General features: G+C 40.2%; 1 long non-coding RNA gene across 1 annotated transcript; it reads right to left on the bottom strand.

The window, feature by feature from the left end:
• Positions 1-11,493: 11,493 nt before the first annotated feature.
• Positions 11,494-23,969, bottom strand: LOC112442964 (uncharacterized). Its single transcript, XR_003031191.2, has 3 exons — positions 23,529-23,969; positions 19,148-19,270; positions 11,494-11,795 (listed from the first exon to the last, which is right to left on the bottom strand). It is a non-coding gene; the product is annotated as an uncharacterized lncRNA (long non-coding RNA).
• Between the last annotated feature and the right edge of the window lie 1,190 nt (positions 23,970-25,159).

The following is a 25,159-nucleotide window of genomic DNA, read 5'->3' as shown; positions in this document are numbered from 1 at the left end:
CCTTTGGTATCTCTGATTTTCTTGAAGAGATCTCTAGTCTTTCCCATTCTGTTGTTTTCCTCTATTTCTTTGCATTGATCCCTGAAGAAGGCTTTCTTATCTCTTCTTGCTATTCTTTCGAACTCTGCATTCAGATGCTTATATCTTTCCTTTTCTCCGTTGCTTTTCACTTCTCTTCTTTTCACAGCTATTTGTAAGGCCTCCCCCAGACAGCCATTTTGCTTTTTTGCATTTCTTTTCCATGGGGATGGTCTTGATCCCTGTCTCCTGTACAATGTCACGAACCTCCGTCCATAGTTCATCAGGCACTCTATCTATCAGATCTAGTCCCTTAAATCTATTTCTCATTTCCACTGTATAATCATAAGGGATTTGATTTAGGTCATACCTGAATGGTCTAGTGGTTTTCCCTACTTTCTTCAATTTAAGTCTGAATTTGGCAATAAGGAGTTCATGATCTGAGCCACAGTCAGCTCCTGGTCTTGTTTTGGTTGACTGTATAGAGCTTCTCCATCTTTGGCTGCAAAATATAATCAATCTGATTTTGGTGTTGACCATCTGGTGTTCATAATGCCATGGGAAACTCAGGTGTGCAGTAATTCATCAAGTCTGCAGACAAAAGTCACTAACAATTTGTCAAGTTGGGCAGCATATACTAAGAATTTCATGCCAGTGGAGGTTCTATTGACATTTGAGTGTTGTGTGTGTGTGTGTGCATGCTCAGTTGTGTCTGACTCTTTCTGACGCCATGGGCTATAGCCCACCAGCCTCCTCTGTCAATGGAATTTTCCGGGCAAGAATACTGGAGCAGGTTGCCATTTCCTACTCAAGGGATCTTCCCAACCCAGAGACTGAACCTGTGTCTCCCATCTCTCCTGCACTGGCAGGCAGATTCTTTACCACTGTGCCACCCAGGAATGGGCTAATATTTCTGTCTTCCCAAAATCCATGTGTTCAAATTGTCATCCCCAAAGTGATGGTATTAGAAGGAGGAGACTCAGAGAGATAATTAAGTCATGAAAGTGGTACCGTCAGGAATGGGATTAGTGCCCTCATAGAAGAGACATGAAAGCTTGCTACCTCTCTGCTGTCTGCCACGTGAAATTACAAAGAGAAGACAGACACTTGCAAACTAGGCAGTAGTCTCTCCCCAGACACCATTCTGCAGGCACTCTGATCTTGCATTTCCAGCCTCCAGAACTGTAAGAAGTAAATGTCTGTTGTTTAGCCACCTAGTCTATGGTAATCCATTACAGCAGGCTGGACTGACTTCTTTTAGACCAAGCTGATTTTATTTTTGTTACTAATTTCTGAGTAACAAATTACCACAAACCTGATGACTTTAAACAAATACATTTAGTTCTCACAGTTTCTCTGGATCAGTAGTCTCGACACGACTTAGCTTGGTTCTGCAGGAAGCTACAATCAAGGAATCAGCAAGGACTGGATTCTCTTCTGAGCTGTGACTGGGAAGGGCCCGGTTTGAGTCAAGACAATTATTAGTTGCATGCAGCTTCTTGCAGGCTTCCAGTGTGAGGGTCTCAGTTTCTTTCTGGTGGTTGACCAAGGCCATTCTCATTTCCTTCAAAGCATGGCCTTCTCTGTAGGGCAGCCGATAAAGTGGCAGCTAGCACTTTCAAAATAAAGGAGAGAGTTCTTAGCAAGACAGATATCATAATCTTTTACAATATAACCACATGTGCCTAGTCGCATATGTCCTGTCACTTCTTGTTGTACTCTGCTAGCTAGAAGCATGTCGCATGCCCCTCCCACACTCAAAGGGTGTGGATTTCATAATAGCATGAATCCCAAGAGGGGTCATGGATGCATATTAGACTCTGTCTACCACAGGGTGGGACAATTATTCCTGGGGTGGCACTGTCCCCTACACGCACAATGGATAACAACCCTCTCCCCTACATACAAAATGCCAGGATACCCCCTCCCCAGTCATTTTGACAAACAAAGCTGTCCCTAGGCATTTCCAAATACAATTATATGCCTGAGAACCACCGCAGTTTCTTTTCTCAAACAGACACAAAGTTGCTAAATTTATATTCAGTTTGTGTTTGGCGGATGTGACCACTAACTAACAAGAAAATATGTCTTCATGTTTTCACCTCACAAGCAACATAGACAGTATAACCAATCCAACCAGCTGTGAGTTACATTTAGTAAAATTTAATTGGAATGGAGACCTTTAAATAAAAGTCACCCTAAAAGTATATTTATTTCATCATGAAAAACATGGTTTATGTAAGGAAACATAAAAGACAGTGGATTCAAAGAAATTTTTATTCATGAAACATTCATAAAACTAGACCCACCATTTTCCTGGTGAAAAGCCTTTGCAAACTTCTACTTAACTCTTTTGAAACTAAAGTATTCACTTCCTCCCGTAGCATAGCGGCACAGTTGGTAGACTACAGGTTCAAATTCCCCAGAGGATAGACTTCATTTAATGTCTTTCCAAACTCTCCTCAGAATCACTGATACAGGAAAAGATAATTGTGTCATTTTTCATTCTCATCACACTTCCAAGATTATTCTGACAATGGATTTATTTGATGCCTTTCAGAGTTCTCCTCAAAGATACAATCAAGAGAAAGAGAGTGCATCAAAGAATCTGGGGCATTTTTTGTTGTCCTTCATCCTTCATGATGAGACAAATTAAAAATAGAAAAAGACTCCAAATGAGATCTATTCTTGTTACCTCACGTTTCTTCTGGGACTAGCTTGCTAGTGATAAAAGCCCTCTTTCTTTGTTGAAATCTAACTTCTGCACGTGTTTAAGTTTTCTGAAACACGTAGACAGGACCTCATGACCTTTTCTAAAGTATAACTGACCTATAAATACACTTCATATAAGCTTTGTAAATTTAGAGGAAATTTAGAACCATCTTCATTTTTAAAACTCATAGAATCTCAAGATTGATAATTCTACTTTAAACAAAGTCTTCTTCTAGGATCAGGCAAACACAAAGATTAAGATAACCCTGGTTTGAAAGGCTGATCTCTCAAGGACATTTCTCAAACTTTATGGGCACACAGACCACTCTGAGATCTTGTTAAAATACAGGTTCCAATTCAATAAGTCTGGGATGGGACTTGAAATTCTTGTGTCTAACAAGCTCCCAGGAGATGGCAGTGCTCTTGATTATGATTTAGGTTAAGAAAAGGGAGGTACTTGCTTCTAGCACAAAAAAAGTTAAGAAGTTGCCCTAAACCTCTATAATAAAAATTTTGAAAAGTTTTAAGGCAATATTTTAAACAATCAAAATGAATGCAAAAAATACCCATGATCAAAACATACCAAATACTTTAACAAAGACAGGCAGTATTTTTCATTACAGCCCTATGCTATTTTTTTTTTTCCAGAACCAATGGTACAAATGCTTTATTAAAATTAAACACAGGACATAAAATGAGTAAGAGAATACAGAAGTTCGCATAGTGACTGGATCCCCATTCCTTGGCTGGCTGAGGGAGCTCCGGTGGGTGGGGGGAAGGCAAGAGCACATCCAGCCTCGTCAGGCCACCAGCTGAGGACAGCTCACTTGTGGCCTGGAGATTTGATGCTGGAGTACCCCTATGCTATTTTATAGCAGAAATCCTTATTCCCAACACATGCTACCTTGCAGATCCTACCATGCAAGCTTAGGAGGGTAAAAATTGGGTGGGAGCAGATTGGGCATGGTAGGGCTTAATATATGGTAATTTTTCTTTAATTGTAGAGATTTTATTAACATTTTTCCATTTAATATCCATGAAATGCATAGGATATTTGATAAGTGTATATAAAGACACATTTTCCCTTTGACCCCAAGTTCTAACACAGCTCCGCAGGGCATTACTGCAGGTCTTCAGATCATTCTTGGAGCCACAAGGCAGCCCTGGCTGTCTGAGCAAAGAGCCTCTTTCTTGGTCTACATCTGAGGCCCACCTACTCAACATGGGTCACCAGCAGCAGCATGGACATCATCATTGGGAAGCTATGTAGAAATTTAGACTTTCAGGACCCTCCCATTCCAGAACTTCACAATCACGAGCTGCATTTTAACATGATCCAGAGATGATTTTATGTACAATAAAATCTGAGAAGTCTGGCTTTAAAAATTTCCAATCTCTCTCATCAGGATGTGAGCTCTTATTTCTCACATCCTTACATATGCCTTCTCTCTAGATCTGAGCCTGTGTGCTTGGGTGGTTTCTTCATGTCTTAAGTAAAAAAAGAAAGCAAATTTCCTGTGGCATGGTATCTTTTTATATTCCTAATTGTGTTTCTGAGCCAACAATGATAAATGGCCTCTAGAAAGAATCCTATCCTCACATGGAAGAAAGAGAAGGAATGAAAAATGTAGGTTTATGTCCATAGGAATGTTTGATGTCTGCTCAGTACCAACTCTTCTCTTGCAGAGAGATGGATAATTTTTCAAGAAGAATGTCAGGACTGACTGCACTAACCTTGAAACTTCAGTCCACTTGGGCTGTAAATTTCTACAAACTCACCAGTGAGTCTTTTTGAAAGAGAAGAGCAGAAGAGAAAGAGTGGGAATAGAGGAAATAATCTTGCCTCAGAAGCAAAAAGGAGAGTCTTGGAAATTAAATTCTGGGCAGTCCCCAAAAATGGCATTTATCTTCCACATTCACCTGAATGAAATGCATGCATTCCATAGGTAAAAATATGATCATCTACCACTCCCTCCAGGTAAACATGTCTTTACTAAAAAAAGTTTAAAATAAAAGAGTATAAGAGTTCCTTATACACTGTTGATGGAAGTGTAAATTGGTTCAGCGACTGTGGAAAACAGTATGGAGATTCAGCCCCAGATTGAAAAATAGAATAGCCATACAATTCAATGATTTCACAACTGTGTGTGTTTGAAAAAATAATCATTATCTTGAAAAGATATCTTCATCTTCCTGTTCATAGCCATATTATTTAAAATAGCCAAGACATGAAAAAAACCTGTGTCCATTGATGAATATATATGTGTGTATATATATACACACACATATATATGGCTTCCCTCATGGCTCAGACAATAAAGAATCTGCCTGCAATGTGGAAGACCCAGGTTTGATCCCTGGACTGGGAAGTTCCCATGGAAAAGGAAATGTAATGCACTCAGTTTTCTTGCCTAGAGAATTTCATATACAGAGGAACCTGGCAGGCTATAACCCATGGGATGACAAAGTATCAGACATAACTGAGCAACTAAAACTTTCAAGTATTTACATAATTGAATATTTTCAGCTATATAAAGAAGAAAATCCCACCATTGCAAAAATATGGATGGACCTTGAAAACATTCAGTCAGTTCAGTTGCTCAGTCATGTCTGACGCTGTGCGGCCCATAGACTGCAGCATGCCAGGCTTCCCTGTCCATCATCAGCTCCAGGAGCTTGCTCAAACTCATGTCCATCGAGTCAGTGATACCAACCAACCACCCATCCTCTGTTGTCCCCTTCTCCTCCTGCCTTCAATCGTTCCCAGCATCAAGATCTTTTCCAATGAGTCAGTTCTTCACATCAGGTTTTTTCTTCCAGTATTGGAGTTTCAGCTTAAACATCAGTCCTTCCAATGAATATTCAGGGCTGATTTCCTTTAGGATGGACTGGTTGGATCTCCTTGCAGTGCAAGGGACTCTCAAGAGTCTTCTCCAACACCACAATTCAAAAGCATCAGTTCTTCAGTGCTCAGCTTTCTTCACAGTCCAACTCTCACATCCATGCATGACAACTGGAAAAACCATAGTTTTGACTAGATGGCCCTTTGTTGAGAAAGTAATGTTTCTGCTTTTCAATACGCTGTCTAGGTTGGTCATAACTTTTCTTCCAAGGAGCAAGTTTCTTTTAATTTCATGGCTGCAGTCACCATCTGCAGTGATTTTGGAGCCAAGGAAAATAAAGTCTCTCACTGTATCCATTATTTCCCCATCTATTTGCCATGAAGTGATGGGACCGGATGCCACGATCTTCGTTTTCTTAATGTTGAGTTAAGCCAACTTTTTCACTCTCCTCTTTCACTTTCATCAAGAGGCTCTTTAGTTCTTCTTGTCTTTCTTCCATAAGGGTAGTATCATCTGCATATCTGAGGTTATTGATATTTCTCCTGGCAATCTTGATTCCAACTTGTTTTTCTTCCAGCCCAGTGTTTCTCATGATGTTCTCTGCATATAAGTTAAATAAGCAGGGTGACAATATACAGCCTTGAAGTACTCCTTTCCCGATTTGGAACCAGTCTGTTGTTCCATGTCCAGTTCTAACTGTTGCTTCTTGATGTGCATACAGTTTTCTCAGGAGGCAGGTCAGGTGGTCTGGTATTCCCATCTCTTGAAGAATTTTCCACAGTTTGTTGTGATCCAAACAGTCAAAGACTTTGGCATAGTCAATGAAGCAGAAATAGATATTTTTCTGGAACTTTCTTGCTTTATCGATGATCCAACGGATTTGGCGATTTGATATCTGGTTCCCCTGCCTTTTCTAAGTCCAGCTTAAACATCTGGAAGTTCATGGTTCATGTACTGTTGAAGCCTGGCTTGGAGAATTTTGAACATTACTTTGCTAGCTTGGGAGATGAGTGCAATTGCACGGTAGTTTGAGCATTCTTTGGAATTGCCTTTGGGATTGGAATGAAAACTGACCTTTTCCAGTCCTGTGATCACTGTTTAGTTTTCCAAATTTGCTGGCATATTGAGTGCAGCACTTTCATAGCATCATCTTTTAGGATTTGAGATAGCTCAACTGGAATTCCATCACCTCCACTAGCTTTGTTCTTAGTGATGCTTCCTAAGGCCCACTTGACTTCTTATTCCAGGACGTCTGGCTCTAGGTGAGTGATCACACTGTTGTGGTTATCGGGATCATGAAGATCTTTTTTGTACAGTTCTTCTGTGTATTGTTGCCACCTCTTCTTAATATCTTCTGCTTCTGTTAGGTCCGTACCATTTCTGTCCTTTATTGAGCCCATCTTTGCATGAAATGTTCCCTTAGTATCTCTAATTTTCTTAAAGAGATCTCTAATCTTTCCCATTCTATTGTTTTCCTCTATTTCTTTGTATTGATGACTGAGGAAGACTTTCTTATCTCTCCTTGCTGTTCTTTGGAACTCTGCATTCAAATGGAATTCAAATTGAAGACATTATGCTAAGTGAAATAAGTCACACAGAGAAAGCCAAATGATTTCACTTATAATGTGAAATAAAAAAAAAAAAAACTCATAAAAATGGAGAAAAAATAGGTGGTTGTCAGAAATGGGGGTGGGGTATGGGGGAAATGGGTGATGGTCATGAAAAGGCACAGAACTTCCAGTTACAAAGAAGATAAGCCTTGGGGATATAATGTAGGACACAAAGATTATAACTAACAATTTTGTATTCTGTATTTGAAAGTTAAGAGAATAGATATGAAAAGTTCTGGTGGAAATTAACTAACTAAATTTATTATGGTTATTTTGCAATGTGTACATGTATCAAGTCATCATATTGTACAGTTTAACACAATGTTATATGTCAATTATTACCTCATCTCAGTAAAACTAGAAAAAATTAAAAATAAAATAAAAAACCATTTACTCCTTTTCACCAGTGGGGAACTAATATTTTGAAGAATTGAACAACTTAAAACATCATGGATTACAGAGTTCTCATGTTGAAGAATGCTTAGATAGCTATTTTCCAATGATTATTTACAATCCAGAAACTGAAATAAAATCTTGGTTTGCCATTATAGAGGATCAACGTTTTATAGAGTTCATTGCTATCCAAACAGTGAAATAGAATACTATAGTGATTCCTCAATCTATATACTCAGGTAACTAATCACAGTGACATCTGGTGAACAGTTGAAGGGATGTAAGTAGTGAAGTGAAATTAGATAATGAAGCTGGGTGGAGTGGGGGTTGAGAAATCAATGAGGTTTTGGATAGAGTCTATTTCTTCTGAAAATGAAGTGCCAGTTGTTTATTTTACATTGTATAATGTGCCTCTAAAACCACAATTCAATTGGCATACAAGTTTTAGAGATCCCTCTGCCACTGCCCTTGACATAAATTGGTTCGTAAAACTTGATATCAGAAAGCAAGAAAATGTTAGCATAAAAAGAATCATCTTCCATTTAAATAGCTGTCTAGTAAGGAAGGGTTAAATCTCAGAAATTGCAGCTGAAAAATAGCATTTTTCTTTTGACAGTTCAGGTCACTAGCACTCCCATTCAGTAACTGCACATTTTAACCTGTAAAATCATCCTCCCTCCAGTGTTCTTTCCTTTCATCGCAGGATATATACCACCCAGTTTGCTTTGTCTGACATTTGCTTTGACTGTGATCCATTTCATTCCTGCCCTCTCCTTCCTATTTTGTTGAGTTTTTTTGTTTGTTTGTTTTGGTTTTGGGTTTTTTTTTTTTTTTTTTTTTTTGGTGCTTGCTAAAGGACTGGGATTGACAGTCCAAGAGACCAAAATCCTCTGTTTATCCAGAGGAAAGATAAGGAGAAAAGCAATGAGACTGTCAGCTTGGCTGACACCCAGGGCAGCCTCAGTCTTGCTGCTGAGACCCAACTCTCAAGAAGCTTGCCCACTGGACACTCTTTAGTTCTTCCCCAAGGTCCTGGTGACCTATGGAGCAAGGCACACGAGCATAGATACTAACTTCTAGGGAACTGCCTAACGTCTTGGTATTTAATGTGGATGGTAGGTGAAATCTGCAAGAAGATATGGAACAAACACATGGGTCTCTTAGCTCTCCCATTTCTCCCGCCCAAACTACAGTGGGTTTTGGCATAACTTAGTAACAAGCTTGCAAAACTAGGTGTACATGTGTGCACAGGTGATGCACACAGGCATGCATGTGGGCATGTAGGTGTGTATGTGAGTCGAGTCATGGCTGATTCTTTGGGACCCCACAGACCATAGCCCACCAGGCTCCTCTGTTCATGGAATTCTCCAGCCAAGAATACTGGAGTGGGTAGCCATTCCCTTCTCCAGGGGAATCGAACATGGGTCTCCTGCATTGCAGGCAGATTCTTTACCATCTGAGCCACCAGGGAAGCCCCACTGTAGTGAATTCTCAAACTTGCCATCTTTTCTGTCACCTGGAGATCTTGTTAAATTTCAGACTCTAATTTAAATGCTCTAATATGTGGCCTGAAATTCTTCATTTTCAAATAAGTTCTCAAGGCACTGCTGGTCCAGTGACCATATTTTAAATGACAAGGGCTGTATTTAGGAAAGACCAAGAGGTACTTGTCACCAATCAAGTGCCTCCCTCAGTCATTTCTAGAGTTGATTTCACGATAAAAACAAGGAAGTTACCTTGATACCTAAACCACTAAATCCCTCTAGAGTGAGCATCATTACCTCTGCATTAGTTCATTTCATTGTGGTGATGAACACTGATAGGATAAGGAACCCATAATTCAAGAAGAAACTATGTATCTATTTGCCAAATAGATACTCTGGACTAGGAACTGGACTAGGAACACTATACCCATGAGCCTGAAGAATACAGGATGCTCACACCCTGCCCTCATCCTTAAACTTGGGCTATAAGTTAATTGGCACAAGTCTTCTCTGCTGCTTGGGAGCTTGCCCTAGGAGTCTCCAGTCAATATGAATCATTTATTAACCCCCCTTCAACTGGAGACTAGGCCAAATTTTATTTTCCAAACAACAGGCACTATTTTCCAACAACAACAATAGGCACTATTGTCTGCTTTTATCCTAGTGGGTTGATCTCAATATGTTACCATTTTAAACAACAATGAGAAATATGTATAGTTTTTTTTTTTAAGTAACTAGAAATGTTTCTTATCCAATAACTAGAGATTAATTTTTAACTTTGGAAGAATTAAATATCTCATACAAGCCAACCCTCAAGGCAAAATTCTAGGACACTTGCTTATATAAAGATGTGACAAGGTCTATATTAGCATTCCCTAGTCAAAATATTAAATTTGTTTCCTCATAATTGTGGGTCAGAACAGAAAAGTCTGACACATAATAGAACTCCTCATCGAATCTCCAAGGAACTCCCTTTCCAAAGTGGCTTAAAAATCTATCAGTAGAAAATGCACGTTGAGGAGACAACCTTTCATATGGAAAATTTTTTTTAAGGTTGGAAGTTGAGAGATCCTAAGTGGAAAATTATCAAAAGGTGTCACAGTTTCTGGACTTCCCTGGTGGCGCTGGTGGTAAAAAAAAGAAAAATAAAAACACACACAAACACAAGGAGACTTAAGAAACTTAAGAGATGTAGTTTTGATCCCTGGGTCAGGAAGATCCCCTGAAAGAAGGCATGGCAACCCACTCCAGTATTCTTGCCTGGAGAATCCCATGGACAGAGGAGCCTGGTGGGCTACAATCCATGAGGTCACAAAGAGTCAGACACAACTGAAGCAACTTAGCACATACAGCATCACAGTCGGTAGACTCTTTTTGAAAAATAATGACACATTCTCTCTCTTCATGTCTGTAAACATCAGAAACCCTTACACATATGTATACCATGAGAAAACAAAAAAGTAAGCAAAAATGCCCTGTAATTTTCCTTTTATTTTTAATTTTTTTCTTGGTTATTTTTATGTTTTTTTTAACCGACCACCCACTTCAGAGCCTAATCAGCAAGATACCAGCCATCTGCTTAAATCCTCACAACACAGCATCTTACATCCTTGTCTTCTGAGTCTATTCCTCTCCATTTTCTTATGGTCTCTGAATGTTATATTACTATCCATTTATATCAAAAGAACTAATGTGACCTTCTCTTCACTCTAGAAAAACAAACATTACATTATCTTGCTTGAGGGTTTGTTCTCAAATAAGCAGATCAGATTTTTGCTCTTTAAGTTATTTCTCATTTTGTGCTTTAAAACTTTTTCCTAAAAAATTAAGAAAAATACCTTCTGCCTTGTCCAATAAACTCTATTAAGAATAAAGCAATGATCACTTTTCATATTCAATACACATCATATTTATTTTCAGAAACTTCCAGGTTTGAGGTCACTGGCTTACTGAGGTTGTAAAACTCTGCAATGAGATCATATTATAAAAAAGGAGTAATACTCTAAATATAGATCATGCTTAGAAACCATTTTTCATTTAAGTATAAGATCTCTAGGTCCTTACTTTATCTGCCTGATGGATCAGACTGTAAAGAATCTGCCTGCAATGCAGAAGACCTGGGTTTGATCCCTGGGTAGGGAAGATCCCCTGGAGAAGAGAACGGAAACCCACTCCAGTAGTCTTGCCTGGAGAATTCCATGAGCAGAGACACCTGGTGGGCTACAGTCCATGGGGTCCCAAAGAGTTGGTCACAACTGAGTGACTAACACTTTCACTTTCACTCCTCTAAAAAGAGTGATGTATCTCAAAAAGTTGTTAAGAAGGATGCCTAGAACTACTTTTCCAAATCATGTTTCTCATAACAATATTAGCAGTATGTATTCTAAAAGCTAAAAATCATAATCAAAGAAGTTAGGAAAACATGAAGCCAAACACAGTTCAACAGAATTTATTGCAGGAATTCTCTGAGCTTTTAGAGTTCTGCAGTAGAAACCGGCAAGGCACTGACCACTTCTCTTTTTTGCACATAGACATATTAAATTGCTACATCTTCCAACTGCTTTACTAGTAAGGTTGCAGCCATTTGACTGGTTCTATCCAATAGAACATGATCAGACTGATGTGCCATTTCCCGGTTCCACCTCCTTCTCTTTACTTGCTTCACTGTTTGGGAAGCTGAAGGCAAAGGATCCATGAGAGTCTTCAAAGGAAACTGGGGATGGTTGTGTAAGAACCTAATTGGAAAAGAATTTGAAAAAAAATAGATACATGTATATGTAGTTAAAGAACCACTTTGCTGTACACCTGAAACTAACACAACGTTAATTAAATCAAGTAAAATCATAGCTTCACAACACTGTAAAACTTCTTTTAAATTAAATAAAACTAATTAAAATGATTTAAAGTCCTAAATGTAAGGCCAGAAACTATAAAACTCTTAGAGGAATATAGACAGAACGCTCTTTGACATAAATCACAACAAGGTCCTCTATGACTCATCTCTTAGAGTAATGGAAATAAAAACAAAATAAACAAATGGGACCTAATTAAGCTTAAAAGCTTTTGCACAACAAAGGAAACTATAAACAAGGTGGAAAGAAAACCCTCAGAATGAGAGAAAATAATAACAAATGAAACAACTGACAAAGGATTAATCTCCAAAATATATAAGCAGCTCAATACTAGAAAAACAAACAACCCAATCAAAAAAATGGGCAGAAGATCTTAACAGACATTTCTCCAAAGAAAACTTACAGATGGCTAACAAACACAGGAAAAGATGCTCAACATAGCTCATTATTAGAGCAATGAAAATCAAAACTACAATGAAGTATCTCTTCACACAAGTCAGAATGGCCATCATCAAAAAAAAAAAAAAATCTATAAACAATAAATGCTGGAGAGGGTATGGAGAGTAGGGAATCCTCCTACATTGTTGATGGGAATGTTAATTAAAAAAAAATGTGCACCATACCTTACTCGAAGACTCTTGAAGAACTCAGATATTAAGTGATCTGCAGTGGATAGTGTGGGGTGTAAGTGGATGGTGTTATAAGTATAATGAATGTTATGTGAATGGTAAATACAGGGTACAAAGTGTTTGGTCTTCTTCTTTTTCTGGTTTTGTTTTTAGGAAACTTTGCTATGAAGAAAAGGCATAAGGACATAGCTAGAGGTAGACAGTGGGATGTCTGTTACACAGATCAGATCAGATCAGTCCCTCAGTCGTATCCAACTCTTTGCGAACCCATGTATCGCAGCATGCCAGGCCTCCCTGTCCATCACCAACTCCCGGAGTTCACTCAGATCCACGTCCATCGAGTCCGTGATGCCATCCAGCCATCTCATCCTCTGTCGTCCCCTTCTCCTCCTGCCCCCAATCCCTCCCAGCATCAGAGTCTTTTCCAATGAGTCAACTCTTCGCATGAGGTGGCCAAAGTACTGGAGTTTCAGCTTTAGCATCATTCCTTCCAAAGAAATCCCAGGGCTGATCTCCTTCAGAATGGACTGGTTGGATCTCCTTGCAGTCCGAGGGACTCTCAAGAGTCTTCTCCAACACCACACTTCAAAAGGATCAATTCTTCAGCGAGTCCAACTCTCACATCCATACATGACCACAGGAAAAACCATAGACTTGACTAGACGAACCTTTGTTGGCAAAGTAATGTCTCTGCTTTTGAATATGCTATCTAGGTTGGTCATAACTTTCCTTCCAAGGAGTAAGCGTCTTTTAATTTCATGGCTGCAGTCACCATCTGCAGTGATTTTGGAGCCCCCAAAAATAAAGTCTGACACTGTTTCCACTGTATCCCCATCTATTCCCCATGAAGTGATGGGACCAGATGTCATGATCTTCGTTTTCTGAATGTTGAGCTTTACGCCACCTTTTTCACTCTGCACTTTCACTTTCATCAAGAGGCTTTTTAGTTCCTCTTCACTTTCTGCCATAAGGGTGGTGTCATCTGCATATCTGAGGTTATTGATATTTCTCCCGGCAATCTTGATTCCAGCCTGTGTTTCTTCCAGTCCAGCGTTTCTCATGATGTACTCTGCTTAGAAGTTAAATAAACAGGGTGACAATATACAGCCTTGATGTACTCCTTTTCCTATTTGGAACCAGTCTGTTGTTCCATGTCCAGTTCTAACTGTTGCTTCCTGACCTGCATGCAAATTTCTCAAGAGGCAGGTCAGGTGGTCTGGTATTCCCATCTCTTTCAGAATTTCCCACAGTTTATTGTGATCCACACAGTCAAAGGCTTTCGCATAGTCAATAAAGCAGAAGTAGGTTTTTTTCTGGAACTCTCTTGCTTTTTCCATGATCCAGCGGATGTTGGCAATTTGATCTCTGGTTCCTCTGCCTTTTCTAAAACCAGCTTGAACATCAGGAAGTTCATGGTTCACATATTGCTGAAGCCTGGCTTGGAGAATTTTGAGCATTACTTTACTAGCATGTGAGATGAGTGCAATTGTGCGGTAGTTTGAGCATTCTTTGGTATTGCCTTTCTTTGGGATTGGAATGAAAACTGCCCTTTTCCAGTCCTGTGGCCACTGCTGAGTTTTCCAAATTTGCTGGCATACTGAGTGCAGCACTTTCACAGCATCATCTTTCACAATTTGGAATAGCTCAACTTGAATTCTATCACCTCCACTAGCTTTGTTCATAGTGATACTTTCTAAGGCCCACTTGACTTCACATTCCAGGATGTCTGTTATGCAAGGAGGATTTAAATATATTTCCACCATGAAGAGAAAGATTCTTTAGAACAAAGAGGATGAGCAATAGCAGAGCAGGAATGATTGATTGTAAAAGTTCTCCAGGAGACCCTGGGACTCCAATTACCAGAGGATTAGCCTTCAATTGGAAAAAGCTTCCATCTTTTTCAAGATCTCAGAGCAGGGAAGAAGGATGAGCAGAGAGACATATGTTTTTAGTGGCAGGGGGTCCAATCAACAGAGTGCTCCCTCAGTGGTTTAGGGATTTTCTCAGTAGGTTAAAGGCATTGTAATTGGCAAGTAGAAAAGAGGAGATGTGAGTGTTATTAGGATAGTCTCGGACAGTTACACTGAACCGATATAATTAAGAAGTAATTATTTGAATGCTAATTGTAATAAATTGAAGCAATATTGTCTTGGGGTTTTTGGAGCAAACACATTATTTTTGAAAAATCATTTCTCTTTTTCCTTTGTAATAAAAAAGAACATTAGTAAAATTGCAAGGCTTTGCTAGTGGTTTTTAAAAGTGAATTATAGCTCTGCCATCTTCTAGGTATTTTCAGCCAATTTCTACGATTTATTTGGGAAGATAACCAAAAAAAAAAAAAAAAAAAAAACAGAAAGCCATATTTTCAACTACACAATCAGGAAAGGAAAATCACCAACTAATAACATTTCTCTATCTCAGTCAGTGCTAGACTGCGTCATTACTTATTTGTAATAAACGTCTGAGTCCCCTTTTCTTGCCTCCGCTTCATTTTCTTCCTTGCTGTTACAAACCAAGTGCAGATGTGCTTTGCTCTCCTAGAGGAGAGGGCTCCAGCCCTGTTCTCATGAACTAGAGACACAGCCTGCTCTGCAAGTGTTCCAGAGGCAGAACCAACACTTGGGGGCTTAGAGACAGGGAAGCGGGAAGGGGGCGTGTTACCATCACAACCACCAGGCTTATCAGTAAGCCCCAGAAGAGAACTAAATGGAATAAAAATGTGACTGAAGACATGTAAGACTGCAGAAGTGTGGTCAGAAAGCCCTTTGATTAAAACAGAACCAAAATGCAGGTGCCACATAATAGCAGGAGGATGCCTTCTGCTATGGCCTTCCAGCCAGGATGCTCTTGAAAGCAATTCTATGTATATTCCCAAACTATGTTTGTCAGCAAGATTAAGTACATCAGGGAAGTACTAAGATGTACCAGACACGGCTCCATGCTTGGTACAGCGACTCTGTTATCATGGGTTACAACTGAATACCAACCTCTTGGACAAAAGTCAGAGTGAAGTCACTCAGTCTTGTCTGACTCTTTGCAACCCCATGGACTGTATAGCCTACCAGGCTCCTCAATCCATAGGATTTTCCAGTGGGTTGCCACTCCAGTACTGCAGAGTTCTTGCCTGGAGTATTCTTGCCTGGAGAATCCCCATGGACAGAGGAGCTTGGTGGGCTACAGTCCATGGGATTGCAAAGAGTCAGATATGACTGAACTGCTAAGCACCAACACCGAGGTGAAGTTACACAGAGAAGAACCAGAGGCGGGCTGGAAACAGGAAAGCCTTGCGTGCTACTCCAAAGGTAATAAAGCACCCATTTGTACTATTATTCTTTCCACTTCACACACCAAAAAAAGGAATCATTGGATGATTCTGGAAAAGAGCCAGGTGATCCTTGCCCTAAGCCCACCCACAATTTGATTCAAGGCTTTTTCAAGTAACCTGGCCTCTTTAGAGCTCAGACTTTCTTTACAAAGGAAATTAAATTAGATCTATGATTTTCTGAGGTCCAGACACATTCAGGAATTTAATGGAGGGCTTTCCTAGTGGCTCAGTTGTAAGGAATCTACCTGCCAATGCAGGAGACGTGGATTGGACCCCTGATTCAGGAAGATCCCATATACCTCAGAACAACTAAGTCCATGAGCCACAACTATTGAGTCTGAGCTCCAGAATTCAGGAGCCACAACTGCTGAGCCCATGTGCCCTAGAGTCTGTGCTCCACAAGAGAAGCCACTGCAAAGGGAAGCTAGCACATTGCAACTAGGAAGTAGCCCCCACTCTCTACAACTAGAGAAAAGTCTACACTGCAATGAAGACCCAGCATAGACAAAAGTAAATAAATAAATTTTTTTTAAGAACACATTGGAAGTGATGGGTGTCATCCCCTAAAGTATGAACTTGTAGATAAATAGACACAAAGATTTTGGAGCTTCCCTGGTAGCTCATCTGGTAAAGAATCTGCCTGCAGTGCAGGAGATACCAACTCAATCCCCGGGTTGGGAAGATCCACTGGAGAAGGGATAGGCTACCCACTCCAGAATTCTTGGGCTTCCCTTGTGGCCCAGCTGGTCAAAGAATCCACCTGAAATGCACTCCATTCTGGCCCGGAGAATTCCCTGGACTGTCCATGGGGTGGCAAAGAGTCAGAGCCACTGAGCGACTTTCACTTCTTACTACACAGATTTCAGATACTTCACTAGCCCTAACAGTCCAGCTATTGATCCTATCATGGATTGAATTGTGTCTCCTAATAAGATATGTTTAAGTCCTAATCCTTGATACTTGTGAAGCAACCTTGTTTGAAAACTGGGTCTTCTTAGACAACATCATCCTGGATGGGAGACAGAAGGTGGTTTGCCTGTGAAATGAAAATATCTCCTGCCATGTCAGTAAGCAAGAAATGTCACAGCCATCAATGACTTCTGGCCTCCAAATGTGAATGAGGGCTCCCCAAAACTGAGATCCAGTGGGTGCTGCCACCTATCAAGGTGATTGCTGAAGAGCTGGGGGTATGCAAGAAGCAGTCATCTGCCACTCCTTAAGGTGAACAATGAAACAGGATTTGGTCTCAGAAGGCTGAGGTGCTTATGAAATGACTGAATTCAGTGAGCCCAGAGGCTTGCATCTTCCTATATATAGAACGCTAAATTCCTTAACTTGTTATCTTGATGTTCAGACTGCCTGCTCCCTTTGTTGCTAACTTGTGTACAGCCTGACTCCCCCTCTTATTGGAGTAGTTTTCTGAGAGCTACTGAGATGCTGTCTCCTGGGCTCAGAGTTCTAAACATTCCCACCAAATAAAATAACTCTCTACTTTCAGGTTGTGACCATATATTTTCATCAACAGCCCTGAGCTGTATCTGTTTGTGTGCTTCCAAGAAGAGGAGAAGAGACAGAGATACCTCATGTGATGATGGAGGCAGAGACTGAAGTGGAGCATTGACACCCTAAGGAATGCCAAGTATTGCTAGAAACCACCAGTCCATTCTAAAGGAGATCAACCCTGAATATTCATTGGAAGGACTGATGCTGAAGCTGAAGCTCCAATACTTTGGCCACCTAATGCGAAGAACTGACTCATTGGAAAAGACCCTGATGCTGGGAAAGATAGAGGGCAGGAGAAGGGGATGACAGTGGATGAGATGGTATGATGGCATCACTGACTCAATGGACATGAGTTTGAACAAACTCCGGGAGATAATGAAGGACAGGGAAGCCTGGTGTGCTGCAGTTCATGGGATGGCAAAGAGACACGACTGAGCAACTGAACAGCAACCAGAAGCTGAAGGAGGCAAGGAAGGATGTTTCCCTAGAGACTACAGAGAGGGTGTGGCCCTAAAGAAAAGCCCACACAGCTGATACCTTATTTCAGACTTCCAGCCTCAGAACTGGGAGAGAATAAATTTCTGTTGCTTCAAGCTGCCCAGTTTGTGGTTCTTTGTTATGCAGCCCTCAGATCTAATATAGACCCAGCAATGTGACTCCCCAGACAAGTAACTGTTAGTTCATCTCTAACACTCACACACACCCCATCAGCAAATCCTCTTTGGCATTACCTGCAGATTATATCCAGACTTGGATCATTTCACTACCTCCCACTCTAGTTCTCTGGTCCAAGCCTCTGTCAATCACCTCTTGCTTAGATATCACATTTTTCTACTTTAGTCAGTGTTAGGCTGCTCCGTTGCTTATTGTTAATAAACTTCATGTTCCCCTTTTTTGCTCACCTCTTCATTTTTCATTTTCTATTACAAATCAATGCAGACATGTTTTCCTGCCCTTGGAGCTTGCATGTCTTTATCTCAACCAGAGGGCAGCAACTAGGATACATGTGTGGACCCATCTGCAAGTAGAGATTCTAATTAATGATATTTTCCAGGGGAACTCCATGATCTACTAGATGTATATATGCCATGTCCCAGTCCCCATCAAGACTCAAGAGACTACAGAAGTGACTTCCTGGAGCCCCTTGTGTTTACAAATAAACTTGTTTTTAAATAAATTTTTATTGGAACACAACCGTGACTATTCATTGATACACTGTCCACAGCCACTTTCATGCTACAACAGCAAAGTTGAATAGTTGCAACAGAGACTATATGCCTCACAAAGACTAAACTATTTACTCTCTGACCCTTAATTGAAAATGTTTGCCCCCTGCTCTAGACTACCTGGGACTCTGAAATTCTCTGTCCAAAAGGCTCCGAGTTCCCTTCCAGGGGCTGCTTGAACTTCTGTAACAATGAAGATGAAAGTGAAAGAAAGTGAAGTCGCTCAGTCGTATCCGACTGCTTGCGACCCCATGGACTGTAGCCCACCAGGCTCCTCCATCCATGGGATTTTCTAGGTAAGAATACTGGAGTGGGTTGCCATTTCCTTCTCCAGGGGATATTCCCAACCCAGGGATCAAATCCTGGTCTCCCGCATTTCGAGCAGACACTTTACCGTCTGAGCCACCAGGGAATCCTAACTATGAAGATATTTCTTTTAAAATTAACTTTATTCACTCTGTTTCCCAATTAGGCATCAGGTAAAGTTATATATAAATCACCATGATTAATATGCATATATAAAACAAACACTTAGACTTTGCCAGTGGTTACCCTTATAAGTGGCTCTGGTGAAGTATTCCTGACATGGGCTATGACAAGAGTTATTGTTGAGTTTTCCGCCAGAGACTCTCACACTATTCATTCAATAGATTTTCAACAATGATGATATCCAAGCTGTGGACAAAAATAGAATTACTAATTATGCACCAGCGGGGATATATCTCAGAATAATGTAGATACACTCCATGCTGTCATGAAGTGGACAGCCAAGTAAGGAACCCAGAAATCAAACAAACATTAGTATAAAAAATATCTACCTGAATTTCTCTTACATGCTAGAAAGGACAGTGAGGGGTAGCAAAGCAATTAGAAGAGGTGAACCAACTTTGGCTGGCAGGGAGGGAGGAGATCACAGGAGGCTCCTTTGAGGAAATGACATTTAAACTGAGCCCAGTGGGATGCGTAGATGTTAGCTGAGCAAGGACAGAACATTTGTCATGGCCCTGAAGCACAGGAGAGCTTTGATCAACTGTAGGAAGACCAGTGTGGCTGGAGTGGAGTGAGCAAGGTGGCAATGGTGTTAGACTAGACTGAAGACAGCTGTAGATCCCAGATCAAAGACAGTCCTCTACACAGAGTTCACACACTTTTCTGTAAAGACCAGAAGATTAGTATTTTAGATTTTATAGACCAAGTAGCAAAATCAAGGATATATGCAGTCAGTCTATATCAAGATAGAGAAGAAATTCTCACACATTTTTATTGACAAAATACAATACCAATACAGTACAATTTTTATTTGTGATTAGATCAGATCAGATCAGTCACTCAGTCGTGTCCGACTCTTTGAGACCCCATGAATCGCAGCACACCAGGACTCCCTGTCCATCACCAACTCCCGGAGTTCACCCAGACCCACGTCCATCGAGTCAGTGATACCATCCAGCCATCTCATCCTTTGTCGTCCCCTTCTCCTCCTGCCCCCAATCCCTCCCAGCATCAGAGTCTTTTCCAATGAGTCAGCTCTTTGCATGAGGTGGCCAAAGTACTGGAGTTTCAGCTTTAGCATCATTCCTTCCAAAGAAATCCCAGGGCTGATCTTCAGAATGGACTGGTTGGATCTCCTTGCAGGCCAAGGGACTCTCAAGAGTCTTCTCCAACACCACAGTTCAAAAGCATCAATTCTTCGGCGCTCAGCCTTCTTCACAGTCCAAATCTCACATCCATACATGACCACAGGAAAAACCATAGCCTTGACTAGATGAACCTTTGTTGGCAAAGTAATGTCTCTGCTTTTGAATATGCTATCTATGTTGGTCATAACTTTCCTTCCAAGGAGTAAGTGTCTTTTAATTTCATGGCTGCAGTCACCGTCTGCAGTGATTTTGGAGCCCAGAAAAATAAAGTCTGACACTGTTTCCACTCTTTCCCCATCTATTTCCCATAAAGTGATGGGACTGGATGCCATGATCTTAGTTTTCTGAATGTTGAGCTTTAAGCTCACTTTTTCACTCTCCACTTTCACTTTCATCAAGAGGCTTTTGAGTTCCTCCTCATTTTCTGCCATAAGGGTGGTGTCATCTGCATATCTGAGGTTATTGATATTTCTCCCAGCAATCTTGATTCCAGCTTGTGTTTCTTCCAGTCCAGCATTTCTCATGATGTACTCTGCTGCTGCTGCTGCTAAGTCGCTTCAGTCGTATCCAGCTCTGTATGACCCCAGAGATGGCATCACACAAGGCTCCCCCACCCCTGGGATTCTGCATATAAGTTAAATAAACAGGGTGACAATATACAGCCTTGACGAACTCCTTTTCCTATTTGGAACCTGTCTGTTGTTCCATGTCCAGTTCTAACTGTTGCTTCCTGACCTGCATACAAATTTCTCAAGAGGCAGGTCAGGTGTTCTGGTATTCCCATCTCTTTCAGAATTTCCCACAGTTGATTGTCATCCACACCGTCAAAGGCTTTGGCATAGTCAATAAAGCAGAAATAGATGTTTGTCTGGAACTCTCTTGCTTTTTCCATGATCCAGCAGATGTTGGCAATTTGATCTCTGGTTCCTCTGCCTTTTCTAAAACCAGCTTGAACATCAGGAAGTTCACGGTTCACATATTGCTGAAGCCTGGTTTGGAGAGTTTTGAGCATTACTTTACTAGCATGTGAGATGAGTGCAATTGTGCGGTAGTTTGAGCATTCTTTGGCATTGCCTTTCTTTGGGATTGGAATGAAAATGGACATTTTCTAGTCCTGTGGCCACTGCTGAGTTCTCCAAATTTGCTGGCATATTGAGTGCAGCACTTTCACAGCATCATCTTCCAGGGTTTGAAATAGCTCAACTGAAATTCCATCACCTCCACTAGTTTTGTTCGTAGTGATGCTTTCTAAGGCCCATTTGACTTCAAATTCCAGGATGTCTGACTCTAGGTCAGTGATCACACCATCGTGATTATCTGGGTCATGAAGATCTTTTTTGTACAATTCTTCTGTGTATTCTTGCCACCTCTTCTTAATATCTTCTGCTTCTGTTAGATCCATACCATTTCTGTCCTTTATCGGGCCCATCTTTGCATGAAATGTTCCTTTGGTATCTCTGATATACTTGAGATCTCTAGTCTTTCCCATTCTGTTGTTTTTGTCTATTTCTTTGCATTGATCGCTGAAGAAGGCTTTCTTATCTCTTCTTGCTATTCTTTGAAACTCTGCATTCAGATGTTTATATCTTTCCTTTTCTCCTTTGCTTTTCACTTCTCTTCTTTTCACAGCTATTTGTAAGGCCTCCCCAGACAGCCATTTTGCTTTTTTGCATTTCTTTTCTATGGGGATGGTCTTGGTCCCTGTCTCCTGTACAATGTCACGAACCTAATTCCATAGTTCATCAGGCACTCTGTCTATCAGATCTAGGCCCTTAAATCCATTTCTCACTTCCACTGTATAATCATAAGGGATTTGATTTAGGTCATATCTGAAAGATCTACTAATCAGAAGAATGGAATTCTTTTGGGGGAGGATATACTTTTGTTTGCAGCTTCAAAGTTAGTATTTCCTATGATTAAAATTGATTAGATTTTATGTGTTTCATCTCTGAAAATGTCTTTTCACACATATAGGTATACCAAATACCAATATAAACCCACGATTTCACTTGAACATCTCTATCATTTGGAATCAGGCATTTGTAGAATTCTGTTATACTCTTCTCTTGATATTTGCCTTTTAACTTACCTTTATGTTGCATATTAATCATTTCCAACAAAAGTTAGGTGGAGGCTTCTCAACTACACAATCAAAATGGGTTTTGAAACACAAAGTTTCCTTTGCACATGCATTGAGGTCTGAAAAGCGCTGCTGGCATTGTAGATAGACTCTGCTGAAAGGTCATTTGTTTTATCATATTTGATGATGCTGGATAGTCTTTCTTATCAAGTGACAAGTTGATAAAAAAAATAAGATTCTAGACCACAATTCAATAGTAGATTTTTAATCTTATATGATACACAGTTTTGTCTGTTTCTCAAATGTTTGTCTTATTCCCTTACTGGAAACCAAAGTTTTAGCTTTCCACAATCCAATTTATAAGGCATACTCAGTTTCAGTTAAGAGTTTTATACAGTATGGCTTCAGACAGTAAAGAATCTGCCTATAGTGCAGGAGACCAGAGTTTGATCCCTGGGTCAGGAAGATTCCCCTGGAGAAGGAAATGGCAACCCCCTCCAGTATTCTTGCCTAGAGACTCCCATGGACAGAAAAGCCTGGTTGGGCTACAGTACATGGGGTCACAAAGAGTCAGATGTGACTGAGGGACTAACTTTTATACAGTATATACATATATATATATATATATATATATATATATATATGTATATATTTATCAATCCAGAAGATAAAATGATCAGGAAACAGGACCAACAGTCCAGTTGTGGACAGTTGGAACTGGAAATATGTCATCTCTTAGATCCACTTCTTTCTTTGCTGTTCTCACAGCATTTCTCACCATAGGTGAGTCCTTAGCACAGATGGTCCTTTACTCAAAATTCTGTTTCAAGAACCTCAGAGGAACTTTCCACCAAATTATCCTAAGTGCTTAGTTGGCAATAAAGCCAGCAAGCAAGTGTTTGTTGTAATAGTTTTGCAAGAATTTAATGAATTTCTGCAGTCTGAAGTCTACTGAGAAAACTCCCACATACTGACATGACTGAGTGGAGAGATAGACTGAGATTCTGCTTCTCACTGTGCCAAATCCCCATCCCTTTAAAGACAAGCAAAGGACCCCAAAAATAAAACAGCATTGGCAGATGGACTTGACAGCTGAAAGCTGAAGATAGAAAGTGATCCTTCATAAATGTGTACCTGTTTTCGTTTTCTAGTGACCATAAACTCAGAGGTATAAAGCACAGTTATACTGTATAAAGTACAAAGCACTTTAGCTCACAGTTTCATAGAAAGATCCATCATGGTGTGACTGGGTCCTCTGCTTGAAGCTGAAACTGATGGGAGTGAGTTCTCATCTGAAGGGTCTGGGGAAAAATCTTCCAAGCTCACTCTTGTCAGAAATCAAAAACTGCAGGTTGAGGGACTATTAGGTGGGACCACACTTCTCAGTTCATTTAGGCTGCAATATTCCTTAACAGAGGACTTCCCTGGTGGCTCAGTGGTAAAGAATCCTCCTGCCAATACAGGAGACCCGGGTTCACTCCCTAGGTGGGGAAAATCCCCTGGAGACAGAAATAGCTACACACTCCAGTATTCTTGTCTGGAGAATTCCATGGACAGAAGAGCCTGGTGAACCATAGTCCATGAGCTCACAAAGAGTCAGACACAGCTTAGTGACTAAACAACAACAACATTTCTCAACAGGTGACACCCAGTCCAGCCCATCCAGATAATCATTAATTGTACCACATAACAACCTAAGCAAAGGAGAAAAATACATCTGATTCATATTCCTGTAGATTGTGAAGAGTGTGTACACAGTGGGAGGGAGAATTTGGAGGGTGGGATTCCAAGAGAAAAACAGAAGTTTAATACACATGTAGGTATACAGGCACCAGGGTACAATTCTTTTTGCCTTTTGACATTTTAGATTTCATTTCTGAATCTCAAAAAGTAATCTTCATACTAGAAATGGTGTTGCAGTGCAAGATTTGTAGCTGAGTACTATGATGATTCCATAAATTTAAAAAATGGTAAAATATCAGAGGGCAGAAGAGCTCCATGGACATGACAGCTCAAATAATAATTTCATTTCTAAAGCAAACATCACTCTTCTGTCAACCAAAAACTTCCTTCTTACCAAAACATTTTCCACACAAGGATTATAGTCATTGAGAATATTTAGCTATGAATATGCAAGGGTGAATATTTGACAGTGGAATAGTCAATACATTCAAATATTTGTAAATTCATTTAATCCTAATTTTTTACAAGAATAAAATTATTTGGAGTCATGAAAAATATCCTATTGTAGGGAATGCCTGTATATTGTATAAAGGGATTCCATTACTTCCCCCACAAAATACATATTTTTAACAGAGAGAACATTAAGGGTAAGTACTTTTTTTTTTTTTAAACTTTACATAATTGTATTAGTTTTGCCAAATATCAAAATGAATCCGCCACAGGTATACGTGTGTTCCCCATCCTGAACCCTCCTCCCTCCTCCCTCCCCATACCATCCCTCTGGGTCGTCCCAGTGCACTAGCCCCAAGCATCCAGTATCGTGTATCGAACCTGGACTGGCAACTCATTTCTTACATGATATTTTGCATGTTTCAATGTCATTCTCCCAAATCTTCCCACCCTCTCCCTCTCCCATGGAAGCAACCTAGATGTCCATCAGCAGATGAATGGATAAGAAAGCTATGGTACATATACACAATGGAGTATTACTCAGCCATTAAAAAGAATATATTTGAATCAGTTCTAATGAGGTGGGTGAAACTGGAGCCTATTATACAGAGTGAAGTAAGCCAGAAGGAAAAACATAAATACAGTATACTAACGCATATATATGGAATTTAGAAAGATGGTAACAATAACCCGGTGTACGAGACAGCAAAAGAG

The sequence above is a fragment of the Bos taurus genome, chromosome 20 (genome assembly GCF_002263795.3).
Source record: "Bos taurus isolate L1 Dominette 01449 registration number 42190680 breed Hereford chromosome 20, ARS-UCD2.0, whole genome shotgun sequence".
Classification (NCBI taxonomy): domain Eukaryota; kingdom Metazoa; phylum Chordata; class Mammalia; order Artiodactyla; family Bovidae; genus Bos; species Bos taurus.
Note: the sequence above shows the minus strand (reverse complement) of the source record. Positions and strands in the feature narration are given on the sequence as shown.